The following is a 15,464-nucleotide window of genomic DNA, read 5'->3' as shown; positions in this document are numbered from 1 at the left end:
TCACCTCCAGCCAGGACGCAATGTCTATTCACAATCCCGACACTTCGGTAATATTTGTGTGGGACTTACAGCACAGCAAGCGTAATCTCGCGAGATCACGCTGTAAATGACCGCTTTAAAGGGAATCTGTCACCAGGTTTATACTGCACTATCTGGAGGCAGCACAAAGTGGTGACCGAGACCCTGAACGCTGTATTACTAGTCAATGATCAGTACTTTTTTTCCAGCAGCCCGTATTTATGTGCTGCCGTTCAATCGCATGTTCTGTATAGATTGATGGCTGGAATCATTACCTAAGGGGCCTTAAGCACAGAAGTCCAACACGGACAGCAGCTCTGTAGAGAAAAGAAACACAAGCCAAGAAGAGCAAGTTCCTGAGTGAGAACTTTATACGTGACCTAGGTTCCCCAAAGATGGACAATTTTGACAAACTTCTGATTGTAAATACAGCTTATGTTCCTGTATTTGGTCTTAGGGCATGACCACACATGGCGGAATTCCTCCGCAACTGTCCGCATCGATGCCGCCCAGAATCTGCGTTGCAGATTCTGCAGCGGATCTGCACAAAATGTGCAGTACATTGATGCGGACTAGCTGCTGCAGACTGCGGGAAAAGTGCTTCCCTTCTCCCTATCAGTGCAGGATAGAGAGAAGGGACAGCACTTTCCCTAGTGAAAGGAAACGATTTTCATACTTACCGGCCGTTGTCTTGGTGACGCGTCCCTCTTTCGGCATCCAGCCCGACCTCCCTGGATGACGCGCCAGTCCATGTGACCGCTGCAGCCTGTGCTTTGCCTGTGATTGGCTGCAGCCGTCACTTACACTGAAACGTCATCCTGGGAGGCCGGACTGGAGACAGACGCAGGGAGTTCTCGGTAAGTATGAACTTATATGTTTTTTTACAGATACATGTATATTGGGATCGGTAGTCACTGTCCCGGGTGCAGAAACAGTTACTGCCGATCGCTTAACTCTTTCAGCACCCTGGACAGTGACTATTTACAGACGTCTCCTAGCAACGCTCCCGTCATTACGGGAGCCCCATTGACTTCCTCAGTCTGGCTGTAGACCTAGAAATACATAGGTCCAGCCAGAATGAAGAAATGTCAAGTTAAAAAAGCAAGACGTATCCGCAGCACACATGACATGTGCATGACAGCTGCGGACTTCATTGCGGAACTTAGAATCTCCATTGAAGTCAATGGAGAAATTCCGCCATGAGTCCGCCACTGCTCCGCAACAGACAGAGCATGCTGCGGACACCAAATTCCGCTCCGCAGCCTATGCTCCGCAGCGGAATTGTACGCATCGTGTAAACGAACACTGCTAATTTAAAGTGAAAGTCAATGGAGAAACGGCTCCGCTGCGGATTAACGCTGCGGAGTGTCCGCAGCGGAATTTAAGTGGAATTCCGCCATGTGTGAACCCGCCCTTAGGTCTCAGTTAATTGACATATATGTATTTAAAAAAAAAATTGAACCAGCTCTGAGCTGGCGAAACAATGTGACATGTGGATTGAATGTGATAAATTTGTAGTAAAAGGCGTTGTCCAAGTTTAGAAAGACATGGCTGATTTTTTTCAGAAACAGAACCTCAGCAGGTTATGTGAGGTACTGCAGCTCTGCCCTATTCACGGCAATGTAGCTGAGCTGCAATACCAGACACAACCCATGGACAGGTGTGGCGCTGTTTCTGGAAGAAAGCAGCCATGTTTTTCTAGCCCTGTACATGCATTTTAAGGGTATGTTCGCACGGCCTATTTTCGGCCGTTTTTCAGGCCGTAAACGCCCGAAAATTGGCCGAAAAATCAGAAGCAGAACGACTCCAAACATCTGCCTATTAATTTCAATGGGAAAACGGCGTTCTGTTCCGACGGAGCGTTTTTCACAGCATTTTTTTACGCGTAAATAAACGGCTGTAAAAAAGAAGTGCAGGACATTTCTTGGGACGTTTTTGGAGCAGTTTTCCATAGACTCTAGTGAAAAAAGCTCCAAAAACGGTCATGAAAAACGCAGCGAAAATCGCGAGTGGCACAAAAAACGTCTAAAAATCAGGAGCTGTTTTCTCTTGAAAACAGCTCCGTATTTTGAGACGTTTTTGACTCTGCATGTGAACATACCCTAAGGGCATGGCGAGACGTGGCGTATTTCTGCAGACACTGTCTGCATCAAAACCGCACATAATCTGCGTTGCAGATTCCGTTGCGCCTTTGCCAAAAATGTGCAGTAAATTGATGCGGATTAGCCGTTGCATATTCAGGTGAAGAGTACTTCCTGCTCTCTTCTAAAACATTTCATCTCAGTCTGGCTATAGACCTCGAAACACATAGGTCCAGCCAGAATGAAGAAATATATTGTTCGTAAAACCAATCCGCAACGCAACACACATAACATCTGCAGATTTCATTGCGGAATTTTGAATCTCCATTGAAGTAAAAGGAGAAATTTCGCAACAAGTCCGCAACTAGTCCGCAACAGCCAGTGTATGCTGCAGACACCAAATTCTGCACCGCAGCCTATGGTCCGCAGCAGAGTTTTCCGCCACGTGTGCACGAACCTAACTAAAAAGGTGTGGAAACCAATGGAGAAAATGTCTGCTGTGGATTTCCGCAGTGGACGGGCCACAGCGGAATTCCAGAGCAGTTCCGCCACGTCTGGCCATGCTCTAACTGTTACTTGGTACCACATCTATTTTGTCATATGGTTTCTTTAATTGTGAACAATTGATTTCTAGCCCAATCCACATATAAACTATTGAAATATCGACACTTTAAGGAAAATGTAGACAACCAATTCTCAAGAACAATCTTCATCAACCCACTTCTGTTCAAAAATGGTGGTATTATCTCAGTGGGCCTTTATATAATATATATCACTAAACTTATTGTGTGTATCTAATATTTTTAGCATGATTTAACTAGTTAGCACTTTGATGAGGTTGCCAGTTATGTCATCCCTTTGAAGTATCTGAAACTTCAGGGACTCTCCCACAGTTGTATATACGGGAAACTATGTTTGCGATGCAGAACCCAGGCGTATTTGACTTCAGAAAGCTGAGAAGTGTCTTGCTTTTGGTCATCAAGGGAAGCTTAAATATGATGGGCACCAAGCCACAATACGATCCTAAGATGTAAACACTAACCCACGCCAACCCTGCTTCGGAAACTAATCTGGTAATTGCAAGGCAAACAGATAGCAGCCGCCCACAAAGCGCAGAGTGTGTTCTTTATTTTACTGTAGGAGGGTTATAAATAGTCTGTGAATTTCAGTTAATGATCGCGTGGGCAGAGAAGAAGAATTGTCTTTATCAGCGTCAGCCTCATATGCTTGAATTACACAAAGGAATATTAGCAGAATCTCTTGTAGTAAGTTCAGAAGACATCATCTTAAATGGCGTGACCTGTGTCTGTGAACCTGTTACAGGGAATTTAAAGGATTTCTTCCTTTGTACACCTGTTACATGTCATCGTTTTGTAGGCTGAACCAATGTTTAGGACATCAGGGAAGGAGTTTTGACATTAAAAAGTGAAAATGCCCATTGTGAGATTGTCATATCAATGTTCTTATCTATAACTGCAGCCTGCTCACCCGTCACTTGCTGAATGACTAAATATTAGTGTTCTTTAAAGGGCAAATCCAGTCACAAAGATCTTCTGATGTGTCATAGATATTCACTATATGGACAAAAGTATTAGGACTATAAAATCCAGCACCTAGTCGTGCAGTCTGACTTTCTAAAAACTTGGTTGTTCTACAGAGCTCACGGAATTCCAGTGTGGTCCTGTAATAGGATGTCACCACTGCAACAAGTCAGTTTGTGAAATTTCTTCCCTCCTAGATATTACACAATCAACTGTGAGTGATATTATTGTAAAGTGGAAGTATTTGAAAATCACAGCAACTCAGACATCCTCTGGTATTAACATCCACACAAAAACTGTGTGACAGGAACTTCATGACACGGGTTTCCATGGCCAAGCAGTTGAATGCAAGACTTATGTCACCAAGCACAATGCCAAGTGTCGAATGGAGTGGTGTAAAAAACGCCGCCACAGGACTCTGGTAAAGTGTTCTCTGGAGTGATGAATCACCCTTCTCTATCTGGCAATCTGATGGACGAGTCTGGGTTTAGCGAATGACAGGAGAACGTTACTTGCCTGACTGCATTGTGCCAACTGTAAGGTTAGGTGGGGGAGGGTTAATGCTATAGGGTTGTTTTTCACGGGTCAGCCTAGGCCCCTTAGTTCCATTGAAGTAAAATCTTAACCCCTTCCCTCTTTGGCCACTTTTGACCTTCCTGACAGAGCCTCATTTTTCAAATCTGACATGTTTCACTTTATGTGGTAATAACTCCGGAATGCTTTTACCTATCCAAGCGATTCTGAGATTGTTTTCTCGTGACACATTGGACTTTAGGTTACTGGCAAAATTTGCTCGATATGTTTAGTATTTAATTGTGAAAAACACAAAAATTTAGCGAACAATTGCAAAAATTTGAATTTTTCGCAATTTAAATGTATCTGCTTGTAAGACAGGCAGTTATAACACACAAAATTGTTCCTAATTAACATCCCCCATATGTCTACTTTAGATTGGCATCGTTTTTTGAACATCCTTTTATTTTTCTAGGACGTTACAAGGCTTTGAACTTTAGCAGCAATTTCTCACATTTTCAAGAAAATTTCAAAAGGCTATTTTTCCAGGGGCCAGTTCAGTTGTGAAGTGGCTTCGAGGGCCTTATATATTAGAAACCCCCAAAAAGTCACCCCATTTTAAAAACTTCACCCCTCAAAGTATTCAAAACAGCATTTAGAAAATTTCTTAACCCTTTAGACATTTCACAGGAATTAAAGCAAAGTAGAGGTGAAATTTACAAATTTCATATTTTTTTTCAGAAATAAATATTTAATACAATTTTTTTTATAACACAGAAGGTTTTACAGGAGAAATGCAACTCAATATTTATTGCCCAGGTTCTGCAGTTTTTGGAAATATCCCACATGTGGCCGTAGCGTGCTACTGGACTGAAGCACCGGCCTCAGAAGCAAAAGAGTACCTAGAGGATTTTGGGGCCTTATCTTTATTAGAATATATTTTAGGCACCATGTCGGGTTTGAAGGGCTCTTTCGGTGCCAAAACAGTGAAAATCCCCCAAAAGTGACCCCATCTGGGAAACTACACACTTCAAGGAAATTATCTAGGGGTACAGTGAGCATTTTGACCGCACTGGTTTTTTTTACAGAAATTATTGGAATTAGGCTGTGAAAATTAAAATCTACATTTTTTCAAAGAAAATGTACATTTAGTGATTTTTTTTTTCTCATTTCCACAAGGACTAAAGGAGAAAAAGCACCACAAAATCAGTAAAGCAATTTCTCCCGAGTAAAACAATACCCCACATGTGGTAATAAACGGCTGTTTAGACACACGGCAGGGCTTAGAATGGAAAGAGCGCTATTTGGCTTTTGGAGCTCAAATTTAGCAGGAATAGTTTGCGGAAGCCATGTCACATTTACAAGGCCCCTGAGGGGACAAAACAGTGGAAACCCCCCAAAAGTGACCCCATTTTGGAAACTACACCCATTGAGGAAATTATCTAGGAGTATAGGGAGCGTTTTGACCGCACAGGTTTTTTTCAGAAATTATTGTAAGTAGGCCCTGAAAATAAAAATCTGTAGGTTTAGCTAATTTTTTTTCATTTCCACAAGGACTGAAGGAGAAAAAGCACCGCAAAATTTGTAAAGCGATTTCTCCCGAGTAAAACAATACCCCACATGTGGTAATAACCGGCTGTTTGGACATACGGCAGGGCTTAGAAGGGAAAGAGCGCTATTTGGCTTTTGGAAATCACATTTAGCAGGAATGGTTTGCGGAGGCCAGGTCACATTTGCAGAGCCCCTGAGGGGACAAAACAATGAAAACGCCCAAAAAGTGACTCCATTTAGTAAGCATTTTGACCCCACAGATGTTTCATAGAATTTATTAGAATTGGGCAGTGAAAATAAAAACAATCCTTTTTCTTCAATAAGACGTAGCTTTAGCACAAAATTTTTCATTTTCTCAAGAAATAAAGGAAAAAAAAACAACATTTGTAAAGCAATTTCTCCCGAGTATGGCAATACCCCATATGTGGTCATAAACCGCTGTTTGGGCACACGGCAGGGCTCAGAAGGGAAGGAGCGCCACTTGGAGTGCAGATGTTGCTGGATTGGTTTCTGGGCGCCCGTGGGCCCAAAACAGTGGAAACCCCCCAGAAGTGACCCAATTTTGGAAATTACACCCCTCAATGCATTTATCTAGGGGTGTAGTGAGCATTTTAAACCTGCAGATGTTTTGTAGAAATTAGTGTGCACTCGATGTTGCAGAGTGAAAATGGGATTTTTTTCCATAGATATGCCAATATGTGGTGACCAGCTTGTGCCACCATAACAAGACAGCTCTCTAATTGTTATGCAGTGTTTCCCGGCTTTAGAAACACCCTACATGGGGCACTAATCTTTTGCCTGGACATTCGACCATGCTCAGGAGTGAAAGCGTACCATGTAAAATTAAGGCCTAATTTGGCGATTTACAAAGTATTGGTTCACAACTGCAGAGGCTCAGATGTGAAATAATAAAAAGAAACCCCTGAGAAGTGACCTCATTTGGAAACTACACCCCTCAAGGCATTTATTAAGGGATGTAGTGAGCATTTTCACCCCACAGGTCTTTTCCATAAATGATTGCACTGCGGGTGGTGCAAATTAAAAAATTATATTTTCCCCTAGATATGCCATTTCAGTGACAAATATGTCATGCCCAGCTTATGCCACTGGAGACACACACCCCAAAAATTGTTAAAAGGGTTCTCCCGGGTATGACGATGCCATATATGTGGAAGGAAACTGCTGTTTGGGCACATTGTAGGGCTCAGAGCGGAGGGAGCGCCATTTGCCTTTTGGAGAGCGGATTTTGCTTGGTAGTAGATTTGTTTGATTATTGCTGGTGTTTCCATTTATAATGTGGGGGTACATGTAAGCCGAGCGGAGTATATAAGGGGCATAGTCAGGTGATATAATAATGGGGTAAAAAAAACAATAAAATGATCCATAGATGTGTGTTCCGCTGTGACACAATCCTTTCTGCACAGGCCGGTGGCGCACTGATATATGGCGTCATTTCTTATGCCCCTTTTGGTCCACACTCCGCACCTTTGCTGTTTGGGGAATTTTGCTGGGAAAGTGTTGTCCTGGTATAATACGGGCACCCTTCCAACAGATATGTTCGGGCCCTCCCCTTCCTGGTTCCCTAATTTTAGGTCCTTGATAAATCGCCTCTTGAAACAGAAGAAATGTTCCCCTCGGGCCGGCACAACTGCATATTTTTTATTTCCTGACTTATTCGAGCCTTAAAGGGGTTGTCCGAGATACCAACATTTTTTCAAAAACTCTGTCATACATTACCCCTTATACAGACAACCTAAATAAAGCATTATTTTTTTTAAAAAATTCTACTTAGCACATTTCTTCTTTGAATTTAGCACGGTTTGTTTACATGCAGTTGAGGTCTGGTTTGTTGATCTTTCCTTGTTATGAAACTTTTTTCCCGTGCACGCTCATTGCAGGCTGCAATGAGCGTGCACGTACCTTCCAAGAGTTCACGTGAGCTGTCCCTGCTCCTCCCCGCTGACCTCCTTCACTGCACTTGTCTCCTTGCTGACATTCTTGAAGGATGATGAGCAAATGTTCTCCCCCCATTATGTTTTTCACATTTATGTTTTCTTTCTCTTTTCAGGTCTATAAACCTCTTCGTGTCTACCCCAACCCTCGTCCACCCTCTTCTATCTCATGTCTCTCTCCACTAAGGCCATGTTCACACAGAGTTTTTTTGCAGGAAGAATATCTGCCTCAAAATTCCGTCTTGAAGTTTGCGGCAGATTTACCTCTCCCTGCACGTTGATTTTTGCGTCGTTTTTACCCGTTTTTTGTTCGCTGTTTGCGTATTTGTTTGCCGCTTTGTTCGGGGCGTTTTTCGCTTTGTTTATCTTGGCGTTTTTTGCTTGTTTGTTTGCATCTTTTTTTGCGATGTTTTTTGCTGTGTTTTCCATTGTGTTTATCGTAGCCTTTTTCACGTCGTTTATCATTTCTTTTTTTGCGTCGTTGTTTGCGCCTATTTTTGCTGCGTTTTTCGTTGCGTCTTTCGTGGCGTTTTCCCAGTTGATTTTTGCTGCGTTCTTTGCCTCTGTTTGCGGCGTTTCTCGCGTCTTTTTCCGCTATGTTTTTCGCAGCTTTTTCCGTGGCGTTTATCGTAGCCTTTTTTGCGTCGTTTTTCGCGTCTTTTTTTGCGTTTTTTTTTCTGCGTTTTTCATTGCGTCTTTCGTGTCGTTTTCCCTGTCGTTTTTCGTGGCGTTCTTTGCCTCTTTGTTCGCGCCTTTATTTGTGATGTTTTTCGCGGCATTTATCGTAGCCTTTTCGGCGTTTTTTTTTTTGCGTCTGTTTTTTGCGGCATTGTTTGCTGCGTTTTTTGCTGCGTTTTTTGCGTCGTTTTCCGTGGCGTTTTTCGCCCGCGGCAATTGAGCGCCGCAGGCATAAAACAACGCGAAATACGCTTTCTCTGCCTCCCATTGAAGTCAATGGGAGGTCAGAGGCGTAAACGCCCAAAGATGGAGCATGTCGCTTCTTTTTCCCACAAGGCAGTTTTAATGCTCGATTTTAATGCTTGTTACAACAAATTGCAGCATAAATCACGCACCAAACACGCTTGTTTGGTGCATGGTTTTCACGCATGCATCTACTTGAGTGTAGGTGCATGATAACGCACCAATAGAGGACATGCAGTATGTTTCACGCAGCGGACTCTCGCTGCGTGAAAATGGCCCCATTGAAATAAATGGGTCGCGGTTGCTGTGCGTGGTTTCGACGTGGTGTGAATGGGGCCTTATGCGCGATTTACACTAGCGTGAATCAAGTCTGTGTGCTGTGCTTTGAAAAAACGCACAACACACGCAACCCATTTATTTCAATGGGGCCGTTGACACATGCGTGACTTTTCACGCAGCGAGAGTCCGCTGCGTGAAACATACTGCATGTCCTCTATTGGTGCGTTATCATGCACCTACACTCACATTGAAGTCAATGCATGCGTGAAAACCACAAACAGCACACACGTGTTTGGTGCGTGATTTACACAGCAATTTGTTGTAAAAAAAGAAGGTAAAAATGGGCTGGCTTTGTGAGTGCGTGAATAACACATGACAATCGAAAAGCACACTGATGCATAAGGGCGGATTTAAACGAGCGTGTGCGTTTTGCGCACACAAATACGGTGGCGTTTTGCGTGCGCAAAATGCACTTGACAGCTCCGTGTCATGTTCATACGGATGCGCGGCTGCGGTTTTCGCGCAGCCGCCATCATTATGACAGTCTGGATGTTTGTAGCACGTGGTGCTTTTCTGTTTACATTCATTATTTTACTGCTGTTGCGCGAATCACGCTCGTCCCACGGAAGTGCTTCCATGGGATGCGCCTGATTTTCACGCACCTATTGACTTCAATGGGTGCGTGATGCTCGAAAAACGCAGAAATATAGAACATGTCGCGAGTTTACGCAGCGGACTCACGCTGCGTAAAATTCACGGACTGTCTGCACTGCCCCATAGACTTGCATAGGTCCGTGCGACCCGCGTGAATACCACGTGGGTTGCACGGACGTATAGCACGTTCGTGTTAATCCGCCCTAACGCAAACACACGGATGGGATTGACGCAAGTTTTTCACGCGCGGAAAATACACACGCTAGTGTGCATGAAGCCTTACTAATGGACGCTGTTAGACAGTGGCCATTAATAATGAACTAATAATAAATTTTTAAATAAATGAGAAGGACATAGAAAAAAAATATTGTAATGAAATAACACACACAACACTGGTTAACGATTTTATTAAAAATAAAAAAGGTGTCATTGAAGTAGTCCTTGAACTTGATGTAGTACCGAGGACCCAACCTGTAAAAAACACATAACTAAGAAAAAAAAAAAAAAGAGGGATGCTTAGATACACTGCTCATGTGTGATACTGTTAGACCATGTATCTAAGCCTACCACAAGGTAGCCTTAGTAACATTACCCAAGCAGACAGTGTCACACATGGGCCATGTATCTAAGAATACCACATGTTAGGCTTAGATACAGGGCCCCAAAACACTAATCTTAGGGTATGTTCACACGGCAGCGTCCGTAACGGCCGAAATTACGGGGCTGTTTTCAGGAGAAAACAGCCCTGTCGTTTCAGCCGTAACGGCATGTGCAGGCGCTTGAACGCCGCGTCCATTACGGACGTAACTGTAGCTGGTTTTCCATGTAGTCCATGGAAAACGGCTCCATTTACGTCTGAAGAAGTGACATGACACTTCTTTGGCGCGGGCGTCTATTTACGCGCCGTCTTTTGACAGCGACGCGTAAATATACGCCTCGTGTGAACAGACAAACATCAGCCCATTGCTTTCAATGGGCAGATGTTTGCCAACGATTTCAAGGCGTAATTTCGGACGTAATTTGGGGGTTAATACGCCCGAATTACGTCCGTAAATAGGCCGTGTGAACATACCCTTATACAGGAATAAAAAGAATGTCATCTGGGGTCCTGTATCTAAGCCTACATTGTGTTAGGCTTAGATACAAGCTCCATGTGTGACACTGTTTGTTAGACCCTGTATCTAAGCCTAACAATGTAGGCTTAGATACAGGACCCCAGAAGATCTTATCTAGTTCAGGACGGGGCACCGTTTAGCCATTTTTAGCACGTGTTAGTTAAATGGCTATAACTTTTTTATTTGTTGCGCTAACGACGTTATTTTTGCGGCGTTTTTTCCGTAGACAATGCAGGTTTATTTTTTTTATCGTTTTTATACACACCTTTTTTGCCATTTTAGAATTTTCATTCATAAAGTTTGAAAATAATAGTAAAAAAATAAGCTTTTTTACGTTTCAGCTATTTTTTTGGGTAATAACATAGTTTTACCCTAAAATAGACCTTTTATTTGTGATCGTCATTGTCTACCGTAAATTTCTATATATTACATGTCTATATTAGGGTAATTGGGTCAGCGCTAGCGTTACAACAATGATTGACAGGGGGAACGGTATTTTTTTGGGGGTGGGTATTTTATGTGTATTTATTATTTATTTTTTTTTTGTACTTTACTATTTTTTTATTATTATTGTCTGTCCCTCAAAGGTCAAAAAAGACCTTTGGGGAACTTTATATATTTTTTTTCTATCTTTTACACCATCTTTTCCACTGTAACTGGGAGTTGCACAGCAGCCCCAGTTACAGGGGAAATCAGCCCTCTCATAGTGATGATTGTCACTAATAGGGCTGTGCTGGGTCTGATTAGACCCAGCAGCAGTCTGCCACTAACGGTACCCGGTGATCATGTGACCAGTCACATGATCACCGGGAGGAATAGAGACAGCGCCGCTGCTGCTGTCTCTATTCCTATACACAGCGTTCATTGAACGCTGTGTAAAAAGACATCGGAGAAGACAGAAGCAGCGAAAGCTGCTTCTATCTTCTCCTCCGGGTCCCCGGAAGTCACTGACAGCCGGAGACCCGACATTCCCGCAGGTGCCGTCCCTCTTCACTTTTTTCACTGTGAACACGCATAGGCGCGCTCACAGTGAAAAAAAGCTGCATAGGCTGGGCGGGCACCCGCAGAAACGACACGTCTCCAGTGACGTGTCGTGTCCCATCCGAGGTCTCGCTGGGGCGAGACCATGTGATCGGGACACGACACGACAGTGGAGGAGGAAGAAAACGTGACGTCAGAAGACAGGTGATCGGAAGAAAAGAGCTGCCAGAACGGAGAACAGAAGCAAGATTGCACAGGTAAGTATATTAGGGAATATTTAATGTGTGTATTGTGTGTTTAATTTTAAATAAAAATTTATCTCGGACAACCCCTTTAACTAATTGTATTTTTTCATAGACGTAGTGGTATGAGGGTTTTTTTTTTGCGAGACAAGCTGTAGTTATTATTGGTACCATTTTGGGGTACATGCGACTTTTTGATCACCTTTTATCCTAATTTTTGGGAGGCCAGGTAAACAAAAAAATGCAATTCTGCCATAGGTTTTTTTATACAGCGTTCACCACGCGTTATAAACTACATGTTCATGTTATTCTGCAGGTCAGTACGATTCCGGCGATACCTAATTCATAGAACTTTTTTATGTTTTACAACTTTTTGAACAATAACATTTATTTTGGAAAGTTAGCCAAGTTGTGAGAACCATAACTTTTTTACATTTTTTTGTCGACAGAGCTGTATGAGGGCTTGTTTTTTGCGAGACAAGCTATAGTTTTTATAGGTACCATTTTTGGATACGTGCGACTTTTTGATCACTATTTATTCCAATATTTGTAGGGCAAAGTGACCAAAAAACAGAAACTCTGGTATAGTTTTTTACTGTTTTTTTTTTTTTTTACGCTGTTCACCGCGTGCTATAAATAATATAATATTTTGATACCTCTGGTCGTTACGGTCGCGGCGATACCAAATACGTATGGTTTATTTATTTATTTTCAATAATATAGGACTTGATAAGAGAAAAAGGGTGATTGTGTTTTATTTTATTACTTGAAACTTTTATTGTTTTCAAACGTTTATTTTTTTCACTTTTTTTTACACTTTTTTTCAAGTCCCACTATGGGACTTGAAGTTCCAACTGTCTGATAGTTTTTTTCTAATACATTGCACTACCTACGTAGTGCAATGTATTAGATCTGTCAGTTATTCACTGACAGCAAGCCAATTAGGCTTCGCCTTCCGGCAGGGCCTAATCGGCTTCTGTAATGGCAGAGCAGGAGGCCATTGTGTCTCCTGTTGCTATAGCAGCAGTTGCCAGTCCTGATTGCCTGTCAGGGCTGGCGATCTGCTAGTAACCGCTAAGATGCAGCAATCGCTTTAGATTGCTGCATCGAAGGGGTTAATGGAAGGGATCGGAGCTAGCTCTGGTTCCTGTCATTACAGGTGGATGTCAGCTGTAACATACAGCTGACTTCCACCGCTGATGACGCCGGATCAGCTCCTGAGCCGGCACCATCTTGCCGGCGGCTACGGAAGCCGATCAGGCTCTGCCGCCAGGCGGATCTTGACCGGCTCCCATGCTAGGCAGACTGGGAGGCCAGTATTAGGCCTCCGGTTGCCATTGCAGCCACCGGAACCCCGGCAATTTCATTGCTCGTGTTCCAATGAGCTGCAAACAGCTTAAATGTAGCGATCACGTTTGAATGCTGCATTGAAGGGGTTAATGGCGGGGATCGAAGCTAATTTCGGTCCCCGCCATTACAGCCGGATGTCAGCTGTAAGATACAGCTGAGATCCGGCGAAGATGGCACCGGCTCAGCTTCTGAGCTGGTGCCAAACATTTGTCGTAAGCATACGACATTTTGCGGGAAGCATTGGCTTTCCATGACGTATGGGAAGGGGTTAATGCTTCAGCATTCCAAGACATTTTGAACAATTGAATGCTTCCAACTGTGTACAGTGTACAGTTTGGGGTTTGACCCTTTTCTATTCCAGCATGGCTGTGCGCCAGTGCACAAATTAACGGCTATAAAGTCATGGTTGGTTGAGTATTGTGTAAAAGAACTTGACTGGCCACACAGAGCCCTGACCTCAACGATATCGAACACCTTTGAGATTAACAAGAACGGAGATTGCGAGCCAGGTCCTCTCATCCAACATCAGTATCTGACCTCACAAATGCCCTTCTGGATGAATGGGCAAAAATTCCCACGGACACACTTCAAAATCTTGTAGAAAGCCTTCCCAGAAGAGTGGTAGCTCTTTTAGCTGCAAAGGTTGACCAACCCCATATTAATGACTATGGATTTAGAATGGGGTGTAACAAAGCTCCTGTAGGTGTAATGTGTAGGTGTCCCAATACTTTTGTCTATATAGGGTATGTGAGGAGGTCACACATCAGCACGGCCTCCATAATGAAAGGCCCTATAGAGAACTCAAACTATTTAGAGATTTCTGTTATTCAATATCTGACACTGACCTGTCATTGATATAAATGTACGTTTGATTAGAAGGTTGCGTCAGATTTCCAATAACAGAAAAATAACACGAATTGCCTTTTTGGCCTAAAAATCCGTTATCTGAGATTATGGAGTTCCCCAGTGTGATCTTTACACATGTATCTATGACATATCAGAAGATCATTTTCACTGGATTATTTCTTTAAACGTAGAAGTAAATATCTCATCTAATAATGTGTCGTTTCTCCCCAGTCTTATTTGTTTTGTGAGCCAGTGTAAACAAATGAAAATACAATGTCACAGATGTTTATTAAAATGGTGTAAATAATGAACAAAAAGCCAGTGTGATTTTTTTAAAGTGTTGAAATAAATATTTGGGGGTTTGGCAAGGGTGTAACTATCAAGGGAGCACTTGACTTTATATTAGCTTGAGCGGTGGCCTTGGAGATATTCTATTCCTTGACAAGATTGTATATCTTCATTTGAGGATTACATTTGAAAGAGAAGTTTTAAAAAAGGCAGCGATTTCATTGAGCGGTACTCCCCAAGCAGTATATGTGGATCATTTCACACTTGTTTTGCTCACAGGAGACTGACTCACCTCCCTCTATGTTCTCACCATTATTCTCTGTGTTAAGATCAGTGGAAACAAAACCCCTGAAGAATATAAGCGTATTACTTGCTTTTACGAGTCTGGGTCTACAGGATTGCTCAATTGCAGCTATGTTGGACATAGACATTACAAATTTGTTTATCCTGTGATTACACATATTGTTTGCCTTGTGCAATTTCAATGGGATCGACCTACGATCTTATGTGTATCGTGGCCTCTTGACTCTCCCCCGATGGCAAATGTGTAGGGATGAAGAGGCATGCCACTTATTCCCTTCTTTCCATTGAAATAAAGATGCATGTTTATGGTGGAGTCGGCAAAAATAGCTGTCTGCCAAAGTAATCTCATATGTATGAGTGTATGTAGAGAGGGTAGAGTTGGCCAAACGGGCGGAATTTTCTCATGTTCAATTTCACAATGTCATCTGAGATGAGCGTTGTCTGAGGTTTCTAGCAGATGTTTATTTCTCCCACCTCCATAGAATTAAAGATATATTTTGTTGAGCCAAATGTGCATGGAAGAATCATTTGCCTTTGTCAGCCAAAAGACAATTATGGAATGTCCATGGCCGACGTGAGGCTCGCTCCTGATAATAAAGAAGAATCTGAAATGTGATGGTCAACTGTACATTAATGCAATGTTTTATGGAGTCAATGCCACCAAACATATCTGACACTATAGTTTCTCTTTTCTTTATACACATAAGGCTTACATAGATGTGTTCACACAGGGAGAGATGAAAACCTGGACCGTACATCCACTTAGCTATACTATCTATTGTGGCAAAATTTAGACCTGCAGAGGGAGCAACTCAGGAGACCAACAGCA

The 15,464-nt window shown here is 42.7% G+C and overlaps 1 protein-coding gene across 2 annotated transcripts in view; it reads left to right on the top strand.

The window, feature by feature from the left end:
• The window catches only part of HDAC7 (histone deacetylase 7), a 425,809-nt gene that overhangs the window by 195,592 nt on the left and 214,753 nt on the right, over nt 1–15,464 (top strand). The window lies entirely within an intron of this gene.

Source organism: Rhinoderma darwinii, chromosome 2 (assembly GCF_050947455.1).
Source record: "Rhinoderma darwinii isolate aRhiDar2 chromosome 2, aRhiDar2.hap1, whole genome shotgun sequence".
Classification (NCBI taxonomy): Eukaryota; Metazoa; Chordata; class Amphibia; order Anura; family Rhinodermatidae; genus Rhinoderma; species Rhinoderma darwinii.
The sequence above is the reverse complement of the archived record's forward strand: the minus strand, read 5'-3'. Positions and strand labels throughout refer to the sequence as shown.